A 10,122-nucleotide genomic window follows, 5' to 3' on the forward strand; every position below is an offset into this window, starting at 1 on the left:
CTGGTATTAATGTTTGTTGATCTAATTAATACAGACATGTCTTTAAAGCCATCAGCATTAAGTATAACACTGTTACTGTGCCTAGGTTTAATATAAGCTATGTGTTACAAAGTTGTCAGCAATGAAAATAACTCAATGTGAAGAAACTTTTAAGGAAAGAAAATGCAAATGAGATAAGAGCTTTGGGTGAACTTTTTAGGAATAAAACAAGATACTAAAACCTTAATTACTGAACACTGGCTTCCTTTTACAGATAAACAAAGGTTTAGAACTATTAATAAATGTGTTTGGTGCCACACTAAAATATTTTCTATATGAAAGAACATTTTTCAAGAAATTATTACTGGTATTTATGTTCTCCAAGCTACAGAACGCTAATGTAAAGGACAGTTCATAATTGCTTGCTTCTTAGTTTTCACAAGAAATTAAGGTTTTAAGAGATGAAGATTCTAATTTAAACATGTAACTAAAGCTAATAGAAATAATAAGGGAAACTTCAGTATACAGTAGGAAAGTAGAATGTATGTTTTCAGTAAAGATGGTATATGGAATAAAATTACATTTTATTAAGGGAAAAGAAAGTAACTCTGACTTACGGGTGATTGTTTCTAAATGGGAAAATAAAGGGGTTATAGAAAGTGATAAGAAGGTTTGTGGAAAGTGGACCCTGAAAAAAGAGGAGTTTTGTGTATGGTCAGGATTGACTAAGTTTAGAGTAAATTTAGTTGAATAAATGAATTTTAAAAGTAAGTGGGTACAGAACTTATATTTGGCTTTTCTTTTTCTTAAGAGGACAGAATTTCTTAAAATGTTGAACTGCCTTTGATAACAGATTTTAAGTCTCTTTACCTTTTAAGTGATCTGTTCTGCATTTGCCTTTAAAATCTTTTATTGTTACTTTGGCTAAGTAAATAACTGTTTTACAATGACCTGTGATCTGGAAAAAACAAAACTGGCAGAACAGGCCTTCAGATAGTTAGATATTTTCAGGTAAAGGATTTTTATGAGCCGCAATTCTTGCATCTTCTCATACCTGAGAAACACTAAAATCATTAACAATGACAACTGCTTTGGTTTATGTGTTAATACCACATCAAAAGTTAAAACCTACCTGGACAAAACTAAACTGGCTACCTGACTACAGGTCTCCTCAAAGTTCCATGTCAAGACTAGGATTCAGGATTATTGTCTTGAGAAAAAAATTAAGATCTATTTTGTCTATTAAAGTTCAGGTTGTCACCCCTCCAATTACTTTTAACTGGGTACACCTACATCAATCACAGTGGGCTAACATATGACCATTCCAAATGGTTCCACTCCTTTGGACAGGATAACCCAAGTGCCCTAACTCTTTCTGGACCAGGATCAAAAATTGTTACTTGGTTCTTACTCCTGCTTTGGCCCCTGGTTCCTTAGTTTTGTTGTTTGGCCCCTACATTATTAACACATTATCTAAGTTCATTTCCCAACAGGTTCAAATGTTTATCTGCTAAGCTCAACAATTAGAATTGTTTCTTCTCTCCAAGTTGTTGTTACGACAAGGATACCAGCCAGCTGGCACATGGACAATGTTGGAACAAGCTGCCTTATCATTCCATGGAGTCTCATCTCCCTCTGTAAAAACACCCTGACAGAGAGCGGGAATTGGGACCCAGGACCCCCACGATGCCCCTGTCCAACCTGAAGAAACCAGAGCGATCATCGCCCCTTTCCCCAATGACCTGGGTCCCTAAGGCCCAAGATGGAGATAGGTAGATAGCTAATCATGAGCGAGATTAAAGAGACCAAAGATTTGGCCCATAAATAAAAAGAGGGGGGAATATGGAGCCCTATGGCAAGACACAGAACAAAAGAAGCCCCTGGACTGAGTCCAGTGGCAGCTGTCAGCAAGTGCTCTCTTGACCTTGGCCAAGAGCAGCACCCCACTCCCCCAACTCCTTACTAGGTAAAGTATCCAACATTTAGCAACGTGACCAATCACCTAATGACACTTTGGCTCACGTTATGATTTGTACTTCAAGACCATATATATTACAACATTGCTGATAATTGGACAACCATTGAGGTTCATCTCCTTGGGGCCTTCCATTCTGCACTCGCTAAGGATATTACTCAATTGCAAATGCAATTGCAGAGCCAACTCAAACAGCTCCAGGAAGAAGCCCGCAATTCAACTTTAAAAACCCTATCCGATCTTACACAGTGGTTAAATCCTGCTAACTGGTTCTCAGGTCTTAATTTACGTGTTTGGTTTATTACAGGAGGCTTGATTTTGCTAGCGCTATTTGCCTTTTCACTTCTTTCCTGCCTATGCCATATGAGGAGACAACTCGCACAAGCTGAAGCCATGGTGATCCTGCTCCTCTATCCACCGCCTGATCTTTCATCAAAAAAATTGTCACCCTCCCCTGAGGGTTCCTTCTATGAGTTTGATTACCTCCCCTAAAAAAAACAAAAAAGGGGGATATGTGGGAAGAAGGAACCTTGGGAGACATCCTTGGGAAACAAGTCAGATTATGTGGGAAAAGGAGCCTTGGGAGACATCCTTGGGAAACAGGTCAGATGGGCTCCAGACGGAGAAAAACAAGAACAGGGAATGTAAGGGAGCAGCACACGGCTCCAAGAAATGCTGCAAACAGCGATGTGCTGCAGACAGCATAATGCATAGGGAGTGCATGCTTTGAAGCATGAGTTTAGGAAACAGACCCCCTGGCCTGGATCCCAGGAGATGTTTATCCGCTAGGCTCAATAATTAGAATTGTTTCTTCTCCTTGTTCGAATGTAAGCTTCTTCTCTTGAGACATCACAAATTCATGTTTTCCTGGTACTGGCAAATAAATATGAAAGACAAAGTTTCAGATCAGACAGAGTCCACGCTTGGTTAAACTACTCCAAGAGTTAGTTTCATTTCTTCGTCTCTGTGGCAAAAGGATCATTTCCTCAAAAGAATAAAACAATTCTAAATATATATGCAGCCAATATCAGAGCACCTAAGTATATGAAGGAAATAGTAACAGAGCTAAAGAGAATAATAATCAACAACAATATAATAATGTAATAATATTAGTGGACATCAATATCCCCACTTTCAACAATGGATAGATCATATAGACAGAAAATCAAAAAGGAAACATAGGACTTGAGTTTTCAGAGTTCTTTGAATATCTTGTATAACAGTTCTTTATCAGCCATGTGTTTTGCAAACATTTTCTCCATGTTTGTGGCTTGCCTCTTCATCTCTTCATATTTAATATTACAATGTGGCAGCAATGGAAATCAGGTTCTTTCTCCCTTTTAAGGTTTTGTTGTATTTGTTGTCACACTTTGTTTTTGTTGATTGTATTGTTGTTGATACTGGTTGTTTAGTGATTTTTATTACATAAGTTCTGTAAAGGCTACATTCTTTTCATGTGTGGCTACTGATGTCTCTACTCAGTTAACTTAGCAGATATGTATTTACTGGAAAGAGGTTCTTTTAGTTGGGTAAAACTAATAACTCTAATCTTCCATATTAAGAGTGAAAATAATAAAAGTGAAGTAAATTACTATCATGAGTAGATACTGAACACTGAAAGGCTTATGAAAATTGATGGGAATACTGTTTTTGGAATAGAACAACTCATCCTGAGAAATCCTAAACATATTCTACACTTATAGATGTAGGAAGAGGATTCAATGCACCTACATGGCTTATAAATCACAGAGTCAAAATTTTAGTTTAAACTAATCCTTTGTAGTAGCAAATTTTCTCTAGTGGAATTCAATTTAAATACAGACTTCAAAGCTTTTTTACAGATGAAAGGCCAAGAACATTATTTTATAATAAAAATATCACTAGAATATTGACTCATGTTTATATAAGTAAGAATCAGTTAAAATCAGAAGATAAGACAAACCCCAGTATTTGGCCTAAAACCCTGCATATTTTGCAATTTAATGGTACAGTATATGAAAAAAATATATGTTTAAGTAAGTTAAGTCAATATTTACATGTGTGATGAATGAATAAGTAACAACTGAAACTGATGAAGCAGTTTTAGAAAGGAAAGAAAAACTTTAAATAGAAATGATAAATGATTATTGATATTGGAAATAAAATAATAGATATACAGTTAATGTATTAATTGTAAATTTACACTACTACACAGAATATTAATGGAGTGAAAAAAGAAGTTACACAGAAAGTAGCACAGAAAGAGGCTACAACTGCAATAGATAAAATTAAACTAAGAACTAAAATGGAAGTTTAAATATGGTTAATATGAGTAGTATAGAGAGAGAAAATGGGAAAAAACAATATTGAGAAAAATTACCTGCAAAACTTATTGAATTTATGAAAGACATCAGTTGAATAATGAAAAAATAAATATCAAGCAGAAAAAATTATTTATTTAACAAACAAATCGCAAAGTTAGAAAGAAAGAAACAATAAAGATCACAGCAGAAATAAATGTAACAGAGACTGAAAAAACAATGGCAAAGATCAATGAAACTAAAGGTGATTCTTTGAAAAGATAAAAAAAATTGATAAACCTTTAGCCAGATTCATTAAGAAAAAAGGGAGAGGGCCCAAATCAATGAAATGAGAACTAAAAAAGTAGAAGTTACAATGAACACCACAGAAATACAAAGGATAATAAGAGACTACCATAAGAAAGTATATACCAATAAAATGTACAACCTAGAAGAAATGGATGAATTCTTAGAGAGGTATAATCTCCAAAGACTGAAACAGTAAGAAACAGAAAATATAAACAGACCAATTGCAAGTACTGAAATTGAAACTATAATTAAAAAATTCCCAATGAACAATATGCCAGGACCAGATGGCCTCACAGGTGAATTCTACCAAATATTTAGAGAAGAATTAACACCTATCCTTCTGAAACTATTCCATAAAATTACAGAGGAAAGAACACTGCCAAACTCATTCTATGAGGCCACCATCACCCTGATACCAAAACCAGACAAAGATACCACAAAAAAAGAAAATTACAGACCAATGTCATTGATGAACATAGATGCAAAAATCCTCAACAAAATATTAGCAAACCAAATCCAACAATACATTAAAAGGATCATAAACCATGATCTAGTGGGATTTATCCCAGGGATGCAAGGATTTTTCAGTACCCACAAATCAATCAGTGTGATAAACCACATTAACACATTGGAGAATAAACACCATATGACCCTCTCAATCGATGTATAAAAAGCTTTTGATAAAATTTAACATCCACTTATGACGAAAACTCTCCAGAAAGTGCACATAGAGGAAACATACCTCAGTATAATAAAGGTCATATACAACAAACGGACAGCTAACAGCATACTCAATGGTGAAAAGCTGAAAGCATCTCTTCAAAGGTTAGAAACAAAACAAGGATGACCACTCTCACTACTTTTATTCAACATGGTTTTGGAAGTCCTAGCCACAGCAATCAGAGAATTAAAAGAAATACAAGGAATACGAATTGGAAAAGAAGTAATACCATCACTGTTTGTAGATACCATGATATTATACACAGAAAATCTTAAAGATGCTACCAGAAAACCACTAGAGCTCATCAATAAATTTGGTAAAGTTGCAGGATACAAAAATAATGCACAGAAATTTCTTGCATATCTATACACTAGCAATAAAAGATCAGAAAGAGAAATTAAGGAAACAACTCCATTTACCACTGTGTCAAAAGGAATAAAATACCTAGGAATAAACCTACCTGTAGAGGTAAAAGACCTGTACTCTGAAAACTGTAAGACATTGATGAAAGAGATTGAAGATGACACAGACAAATGGAAAGATATATCATGTTCTTTGATTAGAAAAATCAATATTGAAAATATGACTATACCACCAAAGGCAATCTACAAATTCAGTGCAATCCCCATCAAATTACCAATAGCATTTTTCAAAGAACTAGAGCAAAAAAATTTTAAATTTGTAAGGAAACACAAAATACCCCAAAAAGCTGAAACAATCTTGAGAAAGAAAAATGGAGCTGGAGGAATCAGGCTCCCTGACTTCAGGCTATACTACAAAGCCACAGTAATCAAAACAGTATGGTACTGGCAAAATAAAACAAAGCAAACAAAAAAACCAGACATATAGATAAATGGAACAGAATAGAAAGCCCAGAAATAAACCCATGCACGTATGGTCAATTAATCTATGACAAAGGCAAAAATATACAATGGAGATAAGTGAGTCTCTTCAATAAGCGGTATTGGGAAAACTGGACAGTTACATGTAAAAAAATGAAATTAGTACAGTCTCTAACACCATATACAAAAATAAAGTCAAAATGGATTAAAGACCTAATTAAATGGATTAAAGACCTGGTCTTTTGTCTGGGTACTATAAAACTCCAAGAGGAAAACATAGGCAGAACATTCTTTGACATAAATTGCAGTGATATCTTTTTAGATCTGTCTCCTTGAGTAATGTAAATGAAAACAAAAATAGACAAATGGTACCTATTTAAACTTAAAAGCTTTTGAATAGCAAAGGAAACCATAAACAAAACAAAAAGACAACCTACAAAATGGAAGAAAATATCTGCAAATAACGCAACCACAGGGATTAATTTCCAAAATATACAAACAGCTCATACAGCTCAGTATCAAAAAAAAAAAAAATCCAATCAAAAATGGGCAGAAGACCTGAACAGACATTTCTCCAAAGAAGACATACAGATGGCCAACAGGCAGATTAAAAAATGCTCAACAACACTTATTATTAGAGACAGGCATATCAAAACTACAGTGAAATATCACCTCACTCTGATCAGTTTGGCCACCATGAAAAAGTCTACAAATAATAAATGTTGGAGAGGGTTTGCAGAAAAAGGAACCCCCCACACTGTTGGTAGGAATGTAAATTGGTACAGCCACTATGGAGAACAACATGGAGGTTCCTTAAAAAACTAAGAATAAAGTTAGCATATGATCCAGCAACACAACTCCTGGGCATATATCCAAAGAAAACTTTTTTTTTTTAAATTTGTTTTTCCTTTATTTTCTTGAAGTGGAAGCTGAGGTCAGTGATATGACATTTTTTGTATGTGTGTAATATAAGCATTTTAGTTTTATAAGTTTCCCTCTGCATACTGTTTTAGCTGCATCCACAAATTTTAGTTTTGTTTTTTGCATTTCAATTCAGTTAAAAATACTTTCTAATTTTTCTTCTGATCCATGGGTTATTTAGAAGTGTGTTATTTAGTTTTGAAATATTTGGAGATTTCCCAGATATCTTTTTGGTTTTGGTTTCTAATTCATTTCCATTGCAACCAGAAAATATACTTTAAATCTTCTCAAATTTAACTTAGACTTGTTTTATGGCCCCAAATATGGTTTATCTTGTTCAGTGTACTGGGCACACCTGAAAAGAATGTGTATTCTATTGTTGTTTGGTAGAGTGTTTTTTTTAATGCCACCAGTTAGGTCAAGTTAGTTGATAGCATGGTTCAAGTATTCAAATCTCTGACTACAACTTGTTTATCCTCACTGTTCTATCAGTTTTTGCTTCATGTATTTTCAGAGTGTGCTGTAAGGTGCATACATATTTAGAATTGTTGTGCGCTTTTGATGAATTGACCCCTTTAATATAATGAAATGTCCCTCTTTGCCCCTGGTAATATTCATTGCTCTGACATATACTTTGATATTTATTTAACCACTCCAGATTTCTATTTGTTTCTTTTTATTTAGCTTCTTTTTATTTAGTTTTAGACATATCTTTTTTTTTATTCTTTTACTTTTTATTTTTAATTTTATATTGGATTATAATTGGTTAACAGTGATGTGTTAGTTACAGATCTACAGCAAGGTGACTCAGTTATACCCATACAAGTATCCATTCTTTTTCAAATTCTTTTCCCATTCAGGTTATTACAGAATATCGAGCTGAGTTCCTTGTGCTGTACAGTAGGTCCTTGTTGGTTATCAATTTTAAATATAGCAGTGTGTACATGCCAGTCCCAGACTCCCAATCCTTCCCTCCCCTCTCTTTTCCCCTGGTAACCATAAGTTCATTCTCTAAGTCTGTGAGTGTTTCTGTTTTGTAAATATGTTCATTTGTATCATTTTTTTAGGTTCTGCATATAAGTGATATCATATGTCATTTGTCTTTCTCTGTCTGGCTTACTTCACTTAGTATGATAATCTCTGGAGAAAACTGTAATTCAAAAATATACATGCACCCCAATGTTCATTGCAGCACTATTTACAATAGACATGGAAGCAACCTAAATGTCCTTTGACAGATGAATGGATAAAGATGTGATACACACACACACACACACACACACACACTGGAATACTACTGAGCCATAAAAAAGAATGAAATAATGCCATTTGCAGCAACATGGATGGACATAGGTATTATCAAACTAAGTGAAGTAAGCCAGACAAAGACAAATATCATATGATATCTCTTATATGTGGAATCTAAAAAAAAAACAGATTTAATTGAACTTATTTTCAAAAGAGAAATAGATCCACATATATAAAAAATAACCTATTGTTACCAAAAGTGGAGGAGAGATAAATTAGGAGGTTGGGATTAACACATACACATCACTTTATATAAAATAGGTAACCATCACAGATCTACTTTATAGCACAGGGAACTATACTCAATAGTTTTTAATAACCTGTAAGTGAAAAGAATCTGATAAAGAATATATATATCACTGAATCACTGTGCTATACACCCAAAACTAACACAGTATTGTAAATCAACTATTCTTCAATAAAACTTAAAAAGTAAATGCATAAATAAATTACACAGACATAACTTGGGAATATTGCAGGTTCAGTTCCAGACCACCACAATAAAGCAAATATCACAATAAACTGAGTCACACAAAATTTTTCATTTCCCAGTGCATATAAAAGTTATGTTTCCACTATACTGTAGTCTGTTAAATGTGCAATACCATAATGACTAAGAAAACAATATACATACCTTAATTGAAAACTAGTTTATTGCAAAAAAATTGCTCACCATAGCCTGAGCCTTCAGCACTCATGATCTTTTTGCTGTTGAAGGTTCTTGCCTAGGTCTTTGTGTCTGCTAACTAATTGTATAAGATAATAGTGAAGTTTGCCACATCAACTGACTCTTCCTTTCATGAACAATTTCTTTGTAGCATGCAATGCTGTTTGATAGCAATTTATTCACAGAGAACTTCTTTTAAAATTTGAGCCAATTCTCTCAAACCCTGCTGCTGCTTTATTACTAAGTTTATGCAACATTCTAAATCTTCTGTTGTCATTTCAACAATCTTCACAACATTTTCACCAGGAATAGTTTCCATGTGAAGAAACCACTTTCTTTGCTTATCCATAAGAAACATCTTCTCATCTGTTAAACTTTTATCATGAGGTTAGAGCAATTCAGTCATCTCTTCAGGCTCCAATTCTAATTCTAGTATCTTTCCTCTTTCTACCACATCTGCAGTAACAACCTCCATTGAAGTCTTGAACACGTCATAGTCATCCATGAGGGTTGGAATCAACTTCTTCCAAACTTCTGTTAATGTTAGTATTTTGACCCCTTCCTATGAATCACAAATCTTCTTAATGGCACCTAGAGTGGTGAATCTTTTCCGGAAGGTTTTCAATGTACTTTGCCCAGATCCATCAGAGGAATCACTGTCTATGGCAGCTATAGCCTTACAAAATGTATTTCTTAAATAATAAGAATTAAAAGTCAAAATAACTCCTTCATCCATGGCCTGCAGAATGGATGTTATGTTAACATGCATGAAAACAACATTTATCTTGTTGTACATTTCCATCAGAGCTCTTGGGTGACCAGGTGTATTATCCATGAGCAATAATATTTTTAAAGGAATTCTTTTTTTTTTTTGAGCAGTAGATCTCAACGGTGGGCTTAAAATATTCAGTAGATCATGTTGTAGACAGATGTGCTGTCATCCAGATCTTGTTGTTTCATAGAGCACAGGCAGAGTATATTTAGAGTAATTCTTAAGGGCCTTAGACTTTTCTAAATGGTGAGTGAGCTTTGGCTTCAACTTAAAGTTACCAGCTTCATTAGCCCCTAAAAAGAGAATCAGCTTGTCTTTTTAAGTTTTAAAGTCAGCACTGACCTCTCTC

This window comes from Hippopotamus amphibius, chromosome X (genome assembly GCF_030028045.1).
Source record: "Hippopotamus amphibius kiboko isolate mHipAmp2 chromosome X, mHipAmp2.hap2, whole genome shotgun sequence".
Lineage (NCBI taxonomy): Eukaryota > Metazoa > Chordata > Mammalia > Artiodactyla > Hippopotamidae > Hippopotamus > Hippopotamus amphibius.